Here is a 20066-nt window from a genome sequence, read left to right on the forward strand (position 1 = left end):
AAAAGAATTTAGACAAAGAGTGTAGCATCTAGGCTATGGGACACTTAGTGAATAGACATAGCTGGATAAATGACTTTTTTTGAAAGTTGATTTCATAATTTTACACACCCAAACTCTTTTAATTATGTTGGGTAGAATTCTTTCCAAAATAAATCACTAACTTTGCCTGACTCTTTAAACAAAGAATATTAACGACTCAAATTTATCATTATAAATAACAATTATTAAAGCCTTAAATACTTGAATACCCGTCAAACTATTATTTTCATTACTAGGAATTTATCTGTATAGCCTAATCATAAGGGTGCACAAATATTTCACTTCAAAGATATTCATACAAGATTGGTTTCATAAATGATTATTTATATGATGTATACTCAAAAGCCATAGAAATAGTAAAGGCGAATAAATGATGAATAAAATATGCAACATTTACAATATTTTTACAAAGTGAAAAACGACAATGAATATGTCACACTGTTAAAAAAGGAAAATATGAATGTTACTATGAATGATATTGTGCAGTGATGTAGTGGTAACCTTCAGAGCTACTGATGAGCATAGATAGAGCTGTTTGCTCTAACACACACACGAAAATCAGGCTCTATTATAGTCCTTTTCAAGTCTTGAGCCTGACTTTTGAAATGTTCCTGCTTTTCTCCATTGCTGCAAGACTGTCTGCTCTATCTTCTCAACACTGACATTGCACCTGTCCCTAGCAGCCCTCCTTCATTTTCTTTTTCTTAGAGTCATGAGATTGAATAGGACATCAGTGATCATTGAAACCAATCACCTTGCAAATGTTCAAGTCTCCTCATTGACAACTCTGTCGAATGCCACCCAGCTGAATCCTGTACGCATCTACTATGACAACTTAATTCTTCCTCTGGCTGCCTATTGCTCCTTTCAGCTTTGTGAATTTTGTTTATCTATTAGTCCCCTTACAATGTTCATCTTTTGGTTTTAGTGATAGCCATTCAAATCTGAACTCCTTTCCAGTTACAGTTTTTTAAATATTTGAAAATAACTATCATGGTACCCAAAGTTTTCTCTTTTCCTTCATTTTTCAGCCATTCAGTGAATTATTATTTACCCCCTACTTTGTGCTGGGCACCACTCTAGACACTGGGATTATAGTAATGAATAAATCCAATAAGGTCCCTGTCCTCATCAAACTCACATTCTAGCAAGGAAGATAATAAACAAGAAAATAAATAAGTAAGCAAGATAATTACATTTCACAGGAGTTATCAGGCAGAACCTAACTAGGCTTTTGTTCCGGAAAGGTACTAGGAGAGACTGAGTACATGAGGAAGCACCGTATCTGAGTAGAGACCTGAAAGTTGAAGCTCCATCCATGGGAAAAGCCAAGGGAAAAGCACTTTAGCCAGAAGGAACAGAACGTGAATTCCCTCTCAGATGAGAAAACTCTCAAAGTGACCTAGGAACACAACAGTGGCTGGAGAGGTGAGAAATGGGAGGAGCAAGGAGTGTGAGGTGAGGTGGAAGAGGTACGCAGCACCAGATCATGTAGGGACTTGGTAAAAGGCTTAGATTTCTTTCCAAATCCAAAGGCAAGTGACAGGCATGAACGTGATAAAATCTGATTTATGCTTAAAAAGATCATTCCGGCTGCCTAAACATTATAAATTCCTGTAACCATTTCTCACAGGAATGATTTGCCTTGCTTCTCTTGGTCCAGCCCCTCTAAACATGCTCTAGTTTTTCTACATTCTTCTCCAGAAGGGAGCCCAGAGCTAAAGGCAGTGCTTTGGGTGTGATCTGATCATTCAGAGTAAAGTAAAATAATCACCTCTCTTACCCGGGATATTCTTCTTCTACCATGTAGCTGAAGATTAAGATGTCCTGCAAGGTTGAAAATCATATAAAGAAGCTTGTCAAAAACAAAAGTAAATAAACTCTGTTTGAGAGCTTAAAGCAGTTGCTCTCAACCTTGCCTGCCCACTAGAATCACCCAGGGAGCTTTGAAAAAAATCCCTGGTGTCTAGACAACATCCCAGGACAATTAAATCAGAATCTCTGGAGGTAGCCTTTTTTTTAAAAAAATAAATTTGTTTATTTAATTTATTTATTTTTCGCTGCATTGGGTCTTCGGTGCTGCACGTGGGCTTTCTCTAGTTGCGGCAAGCAGGCTTCTCATTGCAGTGGCTTCTCTTCTTGCAGAGCATGGGCTCTAGGCGCCTGGGCTTCAGTAGTTGTGGTGCACGGGCTTAGTTGCTCCGCGACACGTGGGATTTTTCCCAGACCAGGGCTCAAACCCGTGTCCCCTGCATTGGCAGGTGGATTCTTAACCACTGCGCCACCAGGGAAGCCTTGGAGGTAGTTTTTAAATATCCCCAGGTGGTTTCATTATGCACCCAAGGCTGAAAACCATGAGAGAATGGCTAGCCCTGTGCTTCCCAAAATTTAACATGCAGAGAAATCATCTGAGGATCTAGTTAAAATGCATATTCTGATTCCCTGGATCCGGGGCAGGGCCCAAGAATCTGAATTTCTTAATAGTTTCCAACTGGTATGTTTGCTGCTGTTTTAAGAACTACACTGTGAATTAGCAAGGGCCCAACCCCAAAGTTCTCACAACATGAACCAGAATCACTTGGAGGGTTTGTTAAAACACAGGTTGCTGGACCCCACTCTCAGATGTTCTGGTTCAGTAGATCCTGGGTGAGGCCAGAGAATTTGCATCTCTAACAAGTTCTCAGGTGATACTGAAGCTGCTCATACAGGCAGGATCTCACTTTGAGATCCACTGAGCTATCTAATGAGGAAAAAACACATGAATTATAGGCTCTGAAGTTCAGAGCACAGTCTTTATGTTTGACTCTCATGACCTGAAAAACTTTTCATATCTTTTGTTCTCCTCTGAATTCCATCTAGGCACACTGTTATGTATATTTTCCACAGGAAAATGCTAGCTAAAAGGAATTTAATTTTGAGAAGAAATAAGACAATGGCAGGCCAGCAAATATGCTTTCGTGAGAGGGAAATTAATCTGGAACACTGAAACTAGCCCTGATATGTTTCATCACAAAGAGAGGCTTATGCTAAATCTTGAATTATCTCTTTCTCATAGATTTTAGCTACAGCATGCAACCAGTTCCCCTACTTAGTAAAATCTCGAATGTTCTGAATTCTTTTTTCTGTTGTGTATCTGCCTATCCACTTTCTTGTTTGCTTTGTTTCAGTGCATCTTTGTGTCTCTTTCTTGTGAACATGCTGCATAATGCAAACTAATAAAAATATATGCTACTAAACTGTGGAGACTTGAGAACAATAAACAGAAAATAAAGTGAATTGCTCTTCCAGCACCAAGTGTTTCTCAATAAGCATTTTTCTGAATAACATCTTTCCTTCAGACTCATCCTTCAGCCCCATAGCAAAAAAGCTGACAGATATATTACATTCCATATATTTTTGATGTGACATCATTCATTTCCTTTCTCTATCCTTCTGTGATTATTTAGTTTTATTAATAAGATGTGCTAACATAATAAACCAGAAAGTCTCTACTTTCCCTATAAACATATTTAGTCAATAAATAAAGTTTTTGTTGATGTCCAGGAACTACAAAATACTACATGATTAGCTGTCTACAATGTAGATATAAAAAACTACCAAGGGGGCTTCCCTGGTGGCGCAGTGGTTGAGAATCTGCCTGCCAATGCAGGGGACACGGGTTCGAGCCCTGGTCTGGGAAGATCCCACTTGCCACGGAGCAACTGGGCCCGTGAGCCACAATTGCTGAGCCTGCGCGTCTGGAGCCTGTGCTCCGCAACAAGAGAGACCGCGATGGTGAGAGGCCTGCGCATCGCGATGAAGAGTGGTCCCCACTTGCCGCAACAGAGAAAGCCCTCGCACAGAAACGAAGACTCAACACAGTCATAAATAAATAAATAAAAGAGCGTGAATTTCAAAAAAAAAAAAAAAAAACTACCAAGCTTAGCACTCTTCTGTGAATCAGTTAAGAATTTATACAGTTGGGCTTCCCTGGTGGCGCAGTGGTTAAGAATCTGCCTGCCAATGCAGGGGACACCGGTTCGAGCCCTGGTCTGGGAGGATCCCACATGCCGCGGAGCAACTGGGCACGTGAGCCACAACTACTGAGCGTGCGCGTCTGGAGCCTGTGCTACGCAACGGGAGAGGCCGCGACAGTGGGAGGCCCGTGCACCGCGATGAAGAGTGGCCCCCCACTCGCCGCAACTGGAGAAGGCCCTCGCACAGAAACGAGGACCCAACACAGCCAAAAATAAATAAATAAATAAATTTTAAAAAAAAACACGAATTTATACAGTTATGATACAATCAAGTCTATTTTTAAAAACCCTAAAACAATTATGACACAATTCACCTCAATATAGCATGAATTCTTACAGCTCTAAGTTATAGTATGTATATGCAAACTACATACTTATCAAAACCAGACATGGGAGGGTAGATGATTGGAAAGCTTCAAGTGTTCTGTCAATTACCTCTTATTCTCAGAACAAAGGACAGTAATAAAAGGGACATAACAGAGTTCTTTCTCCTATCCACTTTAAAATGTCAAATTGCTTTACGGTTTTTAACCCTCCTGATTAGAAACATCCTCTGAAGGATAACAAAAAAAAGAAAAAAGAAAAAAATCCCATCAAGGTACACTTTACTGAGTTGTTTGGTTTTTTTTAAATTTTTTAATTTAATTTTATTTATTTTTTTATACAGCAGGTTCTTATTAGTCATCAATTTTATAAACATCAGTGTATACATGTCAATCCCAATAGCCCAATTCAGCACACCACCATCCCCACCTACCCGCGGCTTTCCCCCCTTGGTGTCCACACATTTGTTCTCTACATCTGTGTCTCAACTTCTGCCCTGCAAACCGGTTCATCTGTACCATTTTTCTAGGTTCCACATACATGCGTTAATATACGATATTTGTTTTTCTCTTTCTCACTTACTTCACTCTGTATGACAGTCTCTAGATCCATCCACGTCTCAACAAATGACTCAATTTCGTTCCTCTTTATGGCTGAGTAATATTCCATTGTATATATGTACCACCTCTTCTTTATCCATTCCTCTGTCGATGGGCATTTAGGTTGCATCCATGACCTGGCTATTGTAAATAGTGCTGCAATAAACATTGGGGTGCATGTGTCTTTTTGAATTATGGTTTTCTCTTGGTATATGCCCAGTAGTGGGATTGGGGGATCATATGGTAATTCTATTTTTAGTTTTTTACGGAACCTCCATACTGTTCTCCATAGTGGCTGTATCAATTTACATTCCCACCAACAGTGCAAGAGGGTTCCCTTTTCTCCACACCCTCTCCAGCATTTGTTGTTTGTAGATTTTCTGATGATGCCCATTCTAACTGGTGTGAAATGATACCTCATTGTAGTTTTGATTTGCATTTCTCTAATAATTAGTGATGTTGAGCATCTTTTCATGTGCTTCGTGGCCATCTGTATGTCTTCTTTGGAGAAATGCCTATTTAGGTCTTCTGGCCATTTTTGGATTGGGTTGTTTGTTTCTTTGATATTGAGCTGCATGAGCTGTTTATATATTTTGGAGATTAATCCATTGTCTGTTGTTTCGTTTGCAAATATTTTCTCCCATTCTGAGGTTTGTCTTTTTGTCTTGTTTATGGTTTCCTTTACTGTGCAAAAGCTTTTCAGTTTCATTAGGTCCCATTTGTTTATTTTTGTTTTTATTTCCATTACTCTAGGAGGTGGATCAAAAAAGATCTTGCTGTGATTTATGTCAAAGAGGGTTCTTCCTATGTTTCCCTCTAGGAGTTTTATAGTGTCCGGTCTTACATTTCGGTCTCTAATCCATTTTGAGTTTATTTTTGTGTATGGTGTTAGGGAGTGTTCTAATTTCATTCTTTTATATGTAGCTGTCCAGTTTTCCCGGCACCACTTATTGAAGAGACTGTCTTTTCTCCATTGTATATCCTTGCCTCCTTTGTCGTAGATTAGTTGACCATAGGTGCGTGGGTTTATCTCTGGGCTTTCTATCCTGTTCCACTGATCTATGTTTCTGCTTTTGTGCCAGTACCATATTGTCTTCATTACTGTAGATTTGTAGTATAGTATGAAGTCAGGGAGTCTGATTCCTCCAGCTCCGTTTTTTTCCCTCAAGCCTGCTTTAGCTATTCGGGGTCTTTTGTGTCTCCATACAAATTTTAAGATTTTTTGTTCTAGTTCCATAAAAAATGCCATTGGTAATTTGCTAGGGATTGCATTGAATCTGTAGATGGTTTTGGGTAGTATAGTCATTTTCACAATATTGATTCTTACAATCCAAGAACATGGTATATCGCTCCATCTGTTGGTATCATCTTTAATTTCTTTCATCAGTGTCTTATAGTTTTCTGCATACAGGTCTTTTGTCTCCCTAGGTAGGTTTATTCCTAGGTATTTTATTCTTTTTGTTGCAATGGTAAATGGGAGTGTTTCCTTAATTTCTCTTTCAGATTTTTCATCATTAGTGTATAGGAATGCAAGAGATTTCTGTGCATTAATTTTGTATCCTGCAACTTTACCAGATTCATTGATTAGCTCTAGTAGTTTTCTGGTGGCATCTTTAGGATTCTCTATGTATAGTATCATGTCATCTGCAAACAGTGACAGTTTTACTTCTTCTTTTCCAATTTGTATTCCTTTTATTTCTTTTTCTTCTCTGATTGCCATGGCTAGGACTTCCAAAACTATGTTGAATAATAGTGGTGAGAGTGGACATCCTTGTCTTGTTCCTGATCTTAGAGGAAATGCTTTCAGTTTTTCACCATTGAGAATGATGTTTGCTGTGGGTTTGTCATATATGGCCTTTATTATGTTGAGGTAGGTTCCCTCTGTGCCCACTTTCTGGAGAGTTTTTATCATAAATGGGTGTTGAATTTTGTCAAAAGCTTTTTCTGCATCTATTGAGATGATCATATGGTTTTTATCCTTCAATTTGTTAATATGGTGTATCACATTGATTGATTTGCATATATTGGAGAATCCTTGCATCCCTAGGATAAATCCCACTTGCTCATGGTGTATGATCCTTTTAATGTGTTGTTGGATTCTGTTTGCTAGTATTTTGTTGAGGATTTTTGCATGTATATTCATCAGTGATATTGGTCTGTAATTTTCTTTTTTTGTAGTGTCTTTGTCTGGTTTTGGTATCAGGGTGATGGTGGCCTCATAGAATGAGTTTGGGAGTGTTCCTTCCTCTGCAATTTTTTGGAAGAGTTTGAGAAAGATGGGTGTTAACTCTTCTCTAAATGTTTGATAGAATTCACCTGTGAAGCCATCTGGTCCTGGACTTTTGTTTGTTGGAAGATTTTTAATCACAGTTTCAATTTCATTACTTGTGATTGGTCTGTTCATATTTTCTATTTCTTCCTGGTTCAGTCTTGGAAGGTTATACCTTTCTAAGAATTTGTCCATTTCTTCCAGGTTGTCCATTTTGTTGGCATAGAGTTGCTTGTAGTAGTCTCTTAGGATGCTTTGTATTTCTATGGTGTCTGTTGGAACTTCTCCTTTTTCATTTCTAATTTTATTGATTTGAGTCCTCTCCCTCTTTTCCTTGATGAGTCTGGCTAATGGTTTATCAATTTTGTTTATCTTCTCAAAGAACCAGATTTTAGTTTTATTGATCTTTGCTATTGTTTTCTTTGTTTCTATTTCATTTATTTCTGCTCTGATCTTTATGATTTCTTTCCTTCTGCTAACTTTGGGTTTTGTTTGTTCTTCTTTCTCTAGTTCCTTTAGGTGTAAGGTTAGATTGTTTATTTGAGATTTTTCTTGTTTCTTGAGGTAGGCTTGTATAGCTATAAACTTCCCTCTTAGAACTGCTTTTGCTGCATCCCATAGGTTTTGGATCGTCGTGTTTTCATTGTCATTTGTCTCTAGGTATTTTTGGATTTCCTCTTTGATTTCTTCAGTGATCTCTTGGTTATTTCGTAACGTAGTGTTTAGCCTCCATGTGTTTGTGTTTTTTACGTTTTTTACCCTGTAATTCATTTCTAATCTCATAGCGTTGTGGTCAGGAAAGATGCTTGATGTGATTTCAATTTTATTAAATTTACTGAGGCTTGATTTGTGACCCAAGATGTGATCTATCCTGGAGAATATTCCGTGCGCACTTGAGAAGAAAGTGTAATCTGCTGTTTTTGGATGGAATGTCCTATAAATATCAATTAAATCTATCTGGTCTATTGTGTCATTTAAAGCTTCTGTTTCCTTATTTATTTTCATTTTGGATGATCTGTCCATTGGGTTAAGTGAGGTGTTAAAGTCCCCCACTATTATTGTGTTACTGTCGATTTCCTCTTTTAGAGCTGTTAGCAGTTGCCTTATGTATTGAGGTGCTCCTATGTTGGGTGCATATATATTTATAATTGTTATATCTTCTTCTTGGATTGATCCCTTGATCATTATGTAGTGTCCTTCCTTGTCTCTTGTAACATTCTTTATTTGAAAGTCTATTTTATCTGATATGAGTATTGCTACTCCAGCTTTCTTTTGATTTCATTTGCATGGAATATCTTTTTCCATCCCCTCACTTTCAGTCTGTATGTGTCCCTAGGTCTGAAGTGGGTCTCTTGTAGACAGCATATAGATGGGTCTTGTTTTTGTATCCATTCAGCAAGCCTGTGTCTTTTGGTTGGAGCATTTAATGCATTCACGTTTAAGGTAATTATCAATATGTATGTTCCTATGACCATTTTCTTAATTGTTTTGGGTCTGTTTTTGTAGGTCCTTTTCTTCTCTTGTGTTTCCAACTTAGAGAAGTTCCTTTAGCATTTGTTGTACAGCTGGTTTGGTGGTGCTGAGTTCTCTTAGCTTTTGCTTGTCTGTAATGCTTTTGATTCCTCCATCGAATCTGAATGAGATCCTTGCCAGGTAGAGTAATCTTGGTTGTAGGTTCTTCCCTTTCATCACTTTAAGTATATCATGCCACTCCCTTCTGGCTTGTAGAGTTTCTGCTGAGAAATCAGCTGTTAACCTTATGGGAGTTCCATTGTATGTTATTTGTTGTTTTTCCCTTGCTGCTTCCAATAATTTTTCTTTGTCTTTAATTTTTGCCAATTTGATTACTATGTGTCTCGGCGTGTTTCTCCTTGGGTTTATCCTGTATGGGACTTGCTGCGCTTCCTGGACTTGGGTGGCTATTTACTTTCCCATGTTAGGGAATTTTTTGACTATAATCTCCTCAAATATTTTCTCGGGTCCTTTCCCTCTCTCTTCTCCTTCTGGGACCCCTATAATGCGAATGTTGTTGCATTTAATGTTGTCCCAGAGGTCTCTTAGGCTGTCTTCATATCTTTTCATTCTTTTTTCTTTATTCTGTTCCGCAGCAGTGAATTCCACCATTCTGTCTTCCAGGTCACTTATCCATTCTTCTGCCTCAGTTATTCTGCTATTGATTCCGTCTAGTGTAGTTTTAATTTCAGTTATTGTATTATTCATCTCTGTTTGTTTGTTCTTTAATTCTTCTAGGTCTTTGTTAAACATTTCTTGCATCTTCTCAATCTTTACGTCCATTCTTTTTCTGAGGTCCTGGATTATCTTCACTATCATTATTTTGAATTCCTTTTCTGGAAGGTTGCCTATCTCCACGTCATTTAGTTGTTTTTCTGGGGTTTTATCTTGTTCCTTCATCTGGTACATAGCCCTCTGCCTTTTCATCTTGTCTATCTTTCTGTGAATGTGGTTTTTGTTCCACAGGCTGCAGGATTGTAGTTCTTCTTGCTTATGCTGTCTGCCCTCTCTTGAGTTATTTTTAAGAAAATAAAAGAGAAAGATTGACTTGTAATGTCCGAGACTTTTTTTTTTTTAATTGAGGTATAGTTGATTTACAATGTTGTGTTAGTTTCTACTGTACAGCAAAGTGATTCAGCTTTACCTATGTATACATTCTCTTTTACATTTTTAAAAATTATTTATTTATTTATTTATTTATTTATTTATTTATTTATGGCTGTGTTGGGTCTTCGTTTCTGTGCGAGGGCTTTCTCTAGTTGTGGCAAGTGGGGGCCACTCTTCATTGTGGTGTGTGGGCCTCTCACTATCGCAGCCTCTCTTGTTGTGGAGCACAGGCTCCAGACGCGCAGGCTCAGTAATTGTGGCTCACGGGCCTAGTTGCTCCACGGCATGTGGGATCTTCCCAGACCAGGGCTCGAACCCGTGTCCCCTGCATTGGCAGGCAGATTCTCAACCACTGCGCCACCAGGGAAGCCCCTCTTTTTTCTTTGCCATTATGGTTTATCACAGGATGTTGAATATAGTTCCCTGTGCTATACAGTAGGACCTTGTTGTTTATCCATTCTATATATAATAGTTTGCGTCTGCTAATCCCAAACTCCCAATCCATCCCTCTCCAACCCCACCTGCCCCTTTGCAACCAGAAGTCTGTTCTCTGTGTCTGTGAATCTGTTTCTGTTTTGAAGATAGGTTCATTTGTGTCATATTTTAGATTCCACATGTAAGTGATATCATGGTATTTGTCTTTCTCTTTCTGACTTACTTCACTTAATATGATAATCTCTAAATCAATCCATGTTGCTGCAAATAGCATTATTTCATTCTTTTTTATTGCTGAGTAGTATTCCATTGTATATATACCACATCTTCTTTATCCATTCCTCTGTCGATGGACATTTAGGTTGCTTCCATGTCTTGGCTATTGTAAATAGTGCTGTTATGAACATAGGGGTGCATGTACCTTTTTGACTTATAGTTTTGTCCAGATTGGGATTGCTGGATCATATGGCAGCTCTATAAGAGAATTTAGAGTCATAGACGTGGGTTTGAATCCTACCTCTTCAACTACCTCCTTTTTCCTGGGGCTGGGGGTGGGGGGAGGGGAGGGTCAGTAGCATGACTTAGTAAGTTACCTCACCTTCTAAATTTCCTATCTGTACAATGCAGAAAATAAGGGTATCAGATTGTAGGATTGTTATGAGAATTCAGTGAGATAATAGTGACGTTTATATTGGTTTCTGAGCTAACTTCCTATGTTAATTAATAGAATTTATTTACAATTATTGCCTTTCTAAAGCCAAAAACAGGTAATACAAAAGAGATCCCAACTATGGATTGCTTTAAAATCAAGTCATTCTTTCCCCAAAATAAAGGGAATAGTCTAAATCAGATTCCCAAACCTGCAAACAAAGCTTGTTTATAATATTTTATTACATTTCACAAGTGCCTTTTGTCCTTGGACCAAACTCTAGTTTGTTCTCACTCTTTTTATCTTTTGTTCCTTAAATCTAATTTCTAAGATTTCTAAACTCAACATGTTCTTTCCTACCTAAAACTTCTCTATCCTCACTCTTTTCTCATTCCATATACGTATAATTTACAATCTACTTTTTTCTAGTCTTTTCCCCAAAAGGCCTACATTTCCTACCACTTCTCTGACTGCTTTGATCAAACTGGCTGTCCTGAATTTCATATGAAACATGAGGCACTCTAGGTGTTGGCAGGACATGTGAGAAAAATCCAGACCATTAACCTCTAACACTATAATCAAATGAACCATTTTATGTATTTTATTGTATATAGATATCAAAAAGGTTTTCATGTGTCTTTAGGCAAATTTACTAAAGAGAGGTATGTTTTTTCTAATTTACTGGACCTACAGGGGAAAAAACATATGATACACATAGATAGGTGTGAATATGAAATCAATCATGGCCAGTACCCTACAGTCTTTCGTGATCCATGGATCCCATCACTGAGATGTGGAATATCTGAAGTGTCAGATAAAGGAAAATTTGGTTCCAATTTCATTAAAATAATTTCAGTAATATGAAGGCTGTTGAAAACAAAAATACTTATACAAGAAAAAAATAATTCAGAGACTTCATCTGTTTACTGAAATGAAATAAAATTGATTATTCAAATTACATGTTTTTACATGCAGTGTGAGAATTCAGGGCTGGATACAGCAAACATCTTGATGTCAGGCAAGGAAATATTGAAGAGATTTTCACCAGGAAATCTAACAGAAATCTTAAACCTAATAAGTCCAAAACTAAACTCTTGCTTTTCCTCACAGACAATATTTAACTTTACCTGAGCCCTCTGCTCCCACTCTTTTGTGTTCGAAGAAATGGCTAACGATGAAGCACCACCCTGCCCTCAAATATATCAAGATAACTCACCTCCACTCTTCCTCAAATGAATCAGATGAGAAAGAGCCCTCTCCATCCTTCCTCATGACTCCCATAAGACGACCTGATGACTCCATTTTGTACCTGCCTCTCCCTCGAGGCCCCTTCCTTTTTTTTGAGATGATCCTCATTAATGAACTTTCTCCTTATTGCAACAGAGTGAATAAAATCATCTCCTTAACTGGTGCATTTTGTCTTTCCAACCTGTTCCAACTCAGCTCAGTTGATGGCAATCCATCTTGACGGTGCCTCAAGCCAAAAGCCTTAGAGGGATCTTTGACTACTCTCTAATATCTCCATCTGATCTATCAAGAAAGCCTTTTGATTCAAACATCCAAATATATCCAGAATCAAACCACTTCTAAGCAATTCCTTTGCTACCACTATTGGTCTGACCTGCTATTGTCTCTTACACAGATTATTGAAATAACCATCCCAATGGACTCCCAGTTTCCACCTTTGCCTGGTCATAGTAAATTCTCAGCAAAACTACAGGAGTGAACTCCTAAAATTCAAATCAAGTCGTTCCTCTGCTCAGAATTCTCCTAGGGTTCCCAAATTCAGTTAGACTCCTTACAATGGCCTCGAAGTTCTCTGTGATCTGGGGCCCCATAATGTATATAAACTCATAACTCTCCCTTGCTCACTCCATTCTGACAAAACTGGCCTCTCCTCGTTCTCAAAAATGCCAGGCATGCTCCTGCCTCAGAATCTTTGCACTGGCTGTTGCCTCTGCCTTGAACTCCCTTCAGATAGCTGCGTGGGTCACTCAATCAACTCCTCCAAGTCTTTGCTCAAATGTCACTTTCTCAGCCAAGCCCACCTTAACCACCCTTTTAAAAATTGTACATACAAACCAGCATCCACTTCTCACTATCATGTTCTATTTTTCCCAGAGCATGTTACTCCTTTTAATATACTCTACAACGTCCTCATGTTTATGTTTATTTTCTGTCTCTCCTTCTAGGTGGGAGGATTTTTATGATTCATTCATTGATATATTTCTCAGTTCTTAACTCTTTTTTCTTTCACTGATATATCTCTAGTGCCTAGAAGAGTACGGGTACATAGTAGGTAGTTCAATAAACGTTTATGGAAACATTGATTGGCTCAATAACTAACTGACTGAATGAATGAACAGTGGGTAAAACAGTACTAGCTCTCTGTCAAAAGTAATAATGGGTGCAGTAATGAAGTTACAAGTGCATTGATAACTCGGATTATTTTCCATTGTGATTATATCAGACTTTTTCCACATAATAACCTCTAGTGTTCCTTCCAGGCTCTGGATGTGGTAGGAAACCACTAATATTATTGTGTACCTGGCACCATGGACACCACTCATGCATTTCCATAGTCGCTCACCCCTTACTAAGGAAATGGCACAAGCTACGTTGTGAAACAGGCACGATTATGTCCATGAGATAATTCTGCTTGTGAATTCCCTAGAAACGTATAGGCATCCCATTGAAAGAGTGTGCATCAAAACCTGTACTCCCGTGATCAAGCCATAGGCTACTGGACATTTAATCAAGTGAAGAATGTTCATTCAAGTCTTGACAAGAGCTATATAGAGTGGCAGAATATGAGTTGAGAAAATCTTTGGCTCTCTGCACTACTGAGGAGAGATTCTTGATTGGGCTAGAAGAGGACCACATGTTTAATTTTAAATTTCTAAAAGTAATTCTTAATGTTTTTTTCCCAATTAGTTCACCTTTTAATTCTCCTATTAATTACACTCATTTTATTTGTCAGTGGCGCAAAAACTTTATGATGAATCTCTATGCATTCTAATGCCAGGACTGTCCATAAATAACATAGAGCAATGAAGTCTAATGGAAAAAAACTGTACTTTAGAATCAGAAAAACTTGGTTCAAATCCTGTACCAACCACTTATTATGTATCTTTGGGCAGGTTTTTCAATCTTTCAATCTAAATTTCCTCATCTACAAAATGAGAACAACAATCTGTGCTTCAGAGAGAGGTTATGAGGTTGCACTTAGAGCCCACCAACTCCCACCTACGTCGGAGTCAGACACAAGGTGTCACTACTAATAGTAATTAAATAAATGCCTCTTCTGTTTCTTACCTTCCTGAGGTTTGGGAACAACCAAGAAGTCTCCCTCATTCAAGTGCCAAAGAACTGTGCCTTAGATTGCTAAAAATTCTCCCGGGTAAAATACTTTTTGCCATAGTTTTCTCCATTCCTTGAACACTGCAAGATTGTTCCTACCTTGAGACCCTGACCTCTGCCTAGAACCCTTTCCCCCATATTATTACAGGCCTTTCCATGATATCTCAGAAAGCCCTTTCCATTAATGGTGACTCCTTCTCACCCTTGTTGCTAACATGCACCCTATACCTTAAACTCTATAGCATTATTAAAGTTATTTTGTTTATTGACTTGTTTACCTGTTTATTTTCCCACCATCTGAATGTACATTCTTCAGAGCCTTGTCTGAATTATTTTCAGCAGTATCCCCAGGATTTAGAGGATTGCCAGGCTCACTGGTGGGTGCTCAAAAATCATTTGCTTAATCGAATGATTAAAAGAAAGGAATTATATTTGTGCATGATCCTTTCTGTAACAAGGAGTAAGTATCCTGGATGCTGATTGTTTACCGGGGGGTCTGGGGGGTATGTATCCCCCATCTCCCTTGTGGCACCCCTACCAGGGGGCAGGGGAAAGGGAAACTTCATCTATTTCACATAGATCCCTGCAGCAGTCATGCATTCCTCACATTCTTAGTTGATGGACAGTCCCAGCTGGGACAGCTGAAGAGCACATTAACAACTCAACAGCAAGAGCCTGACCTCTGAGAATCCTTTCCTACTCTTCTTGTGAAATAAGCCCCACTCCTGAATTCAGCCAGATTTATTTCACTCAAACTTCTGATGAACATGCACTGTTTTCATCCCTGGGTTCATTCTCAGGCTCCAATCTAACCTTACTTCTGGCACAAACACTGCCTGAGTCTCTTTGTGTGGCTTAGACAACTTGAAAGGATGGCATGATGAAATATGAGAAAAAAAGAAGAAAAAGGAAAATACTTATTATTTTTGTATTTGTGATTATTTGAACACTGATTTCTTTGGTCCCATTATTTTTTCAATTTATTAAGTTGAATTAAAATATATCTCCTTGAAATTTTCTCTGATATCAGTAGGTATAAACATAACATTCATATATTAGAACACACTTAGTTTTTTTATTATTTAAACTCTTAATTGGTAATATTGGCTATTAGAATTGAGGTTATCCAATTTCCCAAATGTCATAGATTTCATGACATTTTAAGGATTTTGGCATATTCCATTCTGTCATATTTTTATAATGTTCTTGCCACTCTGTATACAGGTGAGTGTGGGAATAGAGACTTCATCTCTAAAAGAAGTTATGAATTACCATGGTAGGTCTAAATTGGTTCACAGAAGATTAACTTCACAATTTTTTACCTCTCTAAAAAGGTTCTTTTCCCGCTTCTTGAAGTTTATCTTTTATAGAGCAAATGTAATATAAAAGAAAGTGAATATTTGGGGGATATATATTTTGCCTCTTAAGATTTATATTACAATAAACAAATGGGACCTAATTAAACCTAAAAACTTTTGCACAGCAAAGGAAACCATCAACAGGTTGAAAAGACAACCTACTGAATGGGAGAAAATATTTGCAAATGATATGGCTGATAAGGGGTTAATATCCAACATATATAAACAGCTCATACAACTCAACATCAAAAAACAAAACAAAACAAAACAAACAACCTGATTAAAAATGGGCAGAACCGAATAGACATTTTTCCAAAGAGGAAACGCAGATGGCCAATGGGCACATGAAAAGATGCTCAACGTCGCTAATCATCAGAGAAATGCAAATCAAAACCACAATGAGATATCACTTCACACCTGACAGAATGGCTATCATCAAAAAGAACACAAATAACAAATGTTGGCAAGGGTGTGGAGAAAAGGGAATCCTCGTACACTGTTGGTGGGAATGTAAGTTAGTGCAGCCACTGTGGAAAACAGTATGGCGGTTTCTCAAAAAACTAAAAATAGAACTACCATATGACCCAACAATTCCACTGCTGGGTACAGATCCAAAACAAAAACAAAAACACTACTTCAAAAAGATACATGCACCCCAATGTTCATAGTGGCATTATTTACAATAGCCAAGATATGGAAGCAACATAAGTGTCCATCAATAAACGAATGGTTAAAGAAGAGGTGGTATATACATACAGTGGAATACTACTCAGCCATAAACAAGAACACAATTTTGCTACTTGCAACAACATAGATGGACTTGGAGGGCATTATGCTAAGTGAAATAAGTCAAAGAAAGACAAATGTTATATAGAACAAAAGAGAAGCAGACTCACAGATATAGAGAACAAGCTAGTGGTTACCAGTGGGGACGGGAGGAGTGGCAATATGGGGTGGGGGAGTGGGACGTACAAATTATTGGGTATAAGATAGGCTCAAGGATATATTGTACAATACGAAAAATATAGCCAAGATTTTGTAATAACTATAAGTGGAAAATAACCTTTAAAATTGTATAAATTTTTTTTAAATGTTAAAGACATATTACAAGATTTAGAAAATTTGTGTGTGTGTGTGTGTGTGTGTGTGTGTGTGTGTGTGTGTGTCTATAATGACTACAATTGAAAAAAATCTACAAATACAGATGGAAAAAGGTCAGTCCCTGCTGTTCCATGTTCTACTATCTTACACTGTGCTGGATGGCTAAACGATTCATGACAAGAGCTTTTCTAATAGCAAGCCCACAAAAAATTGTAGCTTTTTTCCTAGAACTTAAAGGAGATTATTGTCTACTTTCTTTTTATCACATATGTTTTCATGAATATTAACTTTATTAATTTAATACACGTTCATTTATCTACTTTATTGTATACGTATGTAGGAATACTTTAGAATTGCAGGGTTTCTCTAAAAAATCAGGCTTGCATTGCTGATAGAATGTAATAGTTTTCATCTTCTGAAGGATTTTTAAAAAAATTTTCTTTGTTCATTAGCTATGTGTCCAGGGGTTTCATTTTAAAATTTACAATTTACCAGAATTCTTTACTTCAACTATCACGTGAGCTGATGGTTCAAGACAGCTCTCTTACATCTTTGTATAGAGGGAAAAAAGCAAAGCAAATTCTCACCCTTTTACAGATAGAAGTAGGTCTTAGATCCTTTATGTTTTCACTCAATTTAAACACTGATCCTGTAAAATAAAAAAGATCTTGATGAACTTCAATACCATTTAACTAAATTAATCACATGTAGAAAGTATAACAGCATTTTCTCCCAGCATTATTTTATATATGTTCTATTCCTTACCAATCTTATTATTGGTGCTACTAACATTTAAAATAGTGTAATTTATTAGCAATAATAATAATTCTCAAACATTATGAGTAAATAAAGGATATTAAATTGAGCATTAATCTGAAACTAGGGAAGAATTACAACACATGCAAGAAAAAGGAAAACAAGAAATACTGAAAAATTGTTTCATTTGGTTCTTGATCATTGAGATGACTCTTCCAATTTGCAAAAGGAAAAACTTAGAAATATCAAAAGTAAGCAAACTATGACCTTGACAACTGGAGAGTTGAATGTATACATTAACTGAACATTTTAAAAGCTGAAGTTCTATCACGTAGAGGTGGAAATTCAGAGGATGGTGCAAATACACATTGAATCATTAGAAGGTTTCTTTACAGTCAGTAGAGAAATGCTAAGTCAAACACTGAAGGTGACTTTTTTGTCCCTTTTCTATTCCCTTCTTTGGTTTATTTTGGTTGGTATGAGAAAAAAAAGAAAGATTAAAATGAAATAAGAGAAAAAAGTTATGGAGCATTGAGCAAGATAAAGAATTTTGGGAGGAAAAAATAAGCCATGTTCTTTTACTAGTGGAACATACAGTGTCTAATAAGAAATATAACTGTTTTTAGCATATATGAATGGGACAGTTATGAGGGTGGGTGTGATTGATACAAATGAAAGCAACAGAATTAAACAAGCTGAAAATATTTCTCCACCACTATTGTTTAAACAATAACTTATATTCCCCAATAAAAGTGTACTTAAGAATTCTCTTTAATATATAACTTTTTAAAGTGTGCATTGCTATGAAAGCTAAGCAATTCTAAAGTTCTTTTGCTAAAACTGAAGAAGCAAGAGATTTGTAGTTTGAAAATTAGTACTTCATTATGAAATTTCACCTTTTTTTGGGTCTTGGTTTCAGAAAAGATTCCACACAAAACAGTCAAGGTTGTCCAGAGGGAGAACTAAGGCTAAAGATTCCAAACTGAATAGTGAATTGAAAATTCTGGAAAGTGTCATAAGGCTAAGGAAAAATTCAGTGTATTGATTTGATGAATGCATTTACATGAAGACTGACAATATTTGATGAATGCGTTTACATGATGACTGACAATACAGATTCCACTGACCAATATTTATGGGAAGGGGTGGGGGGGAAAGGGGATTCTGGCAGCTTCTGCCTACTATTTATGTGCTGTCCAAAGCCAGCTTTAGCAGGGGAGTGGTGAAGGACTGGGGCTGCATTAAAAAACGTCCTCTGGGCTGGCTCTCTGGTCTTGCTTTGAACTCTTGTTCATCATTATTTTATGTGGCAGCTTGTCTTTGTGTTGGTGGAAGGAAAAAGAAAAACACAGGAGACTTGCCTTTACGTTCTAAATCAAAGCTCTGCTCTGCTGATTGCTGGAGTGGCTTTTCAAAGGCAAGCAAGTGAGGACATTAAAATTCCTTGTTTCTGTGAACCAGGAGCTGAGGGTTATTATTTTTTTAATTCTCAATAGCAAAAAGAGCATTTTTCAGTGTATCTTACGTTTACCGTGACACATCCCCAGTATTTTTTTTTTTCAATTTGATTGGCATTTGGAGAAGATAAAGCAAGGTGGATAAACGCTTCTAAGGGGAAAAGGGAACCTACAGAGAGGGTGCGAGGAGATGTCTCTCGTCATAGGATTTCAGAACCAGAAGGAACCCGGCCATTGCCCCTAACACACCCATTTTGATAGTGACCCAAGGTCCAAAGACATCAGTTGCCTAAGACTCCTATTCAGAAAGTTATTCCTGGACCCTCCTCACTGGATTCCCACTCCTCCCTCTTTACCCTGCCCTATGCTGCCTCTAGCGTTAGACCGAGAAACTATAAAGAGTGGGGACAGCAGAAGGTGAAGAAAAGCTAGAGAGGGTCGGAGAAACTCCTAAGGAGGCAAAAAGTGAAATACCTAGGTCAAGACGCTTGAATATTTATTTGCCTGGACAAAGAGAAGCAGCCCGCTCGCCCCAGGCCTTGCTCGCACAGAACAGTAGCTACTGCTGAATACCTGTGATGCTCATTTTCAACTTTGGAAGATCAGCTAGTCCCTTCCCTCTCGCCCTGAATACCTTCGACTCTTACCCAAGTGATTCTTTCCTTAAACATTGCGTGGGCTTGTTCTTAATAACACACTTCCTCACCTGTGTCTTAGATGTCTCTCTCAACCCTCTCTCCCCTCGTAATTCCCAAATCGTTATCCTGGGCTTTCTTAAGCTGCAAACTCAAGCCACATTTAGATGGACAGGAAAGGTCTATGGATTCCTTATTTCGGCGAAAATCCAGAGGACCACTACTGCCCCCCTCCCCCAGTTTAGACATACTAGGAAGACATTCAAAGATCATTTATGCAAAGGAAGGAATGCATTTTGTGGCCGCTGGTGGACAGCTAGAGAAAGCGGTAGAAGGGGGGACAAGGGACCGCATCTGTGCCTGTGCCGAAGCGCAGAGCAGGAACAACCTGCACGCGTTCACTGCCGCCCTTCCCCGGCGAAGGCTGGCACACTCACCAAGCGGGAATG

This window comes from Balaenoptera acutorostrata, chromosome 2 (genome assembly GCF_949987535.1).
Source record: "Balaenoptera acutorostrata chromosome 2, mBalAcu1.1, whole genome shotgun sequence".
Lineage (NCBI taxonomy): Eukaryota > Metazoa > Chordata > Mammalia > Artiodactyla > Balaenopteridae > Balaenoptera > Balaenoptera acutorostrata.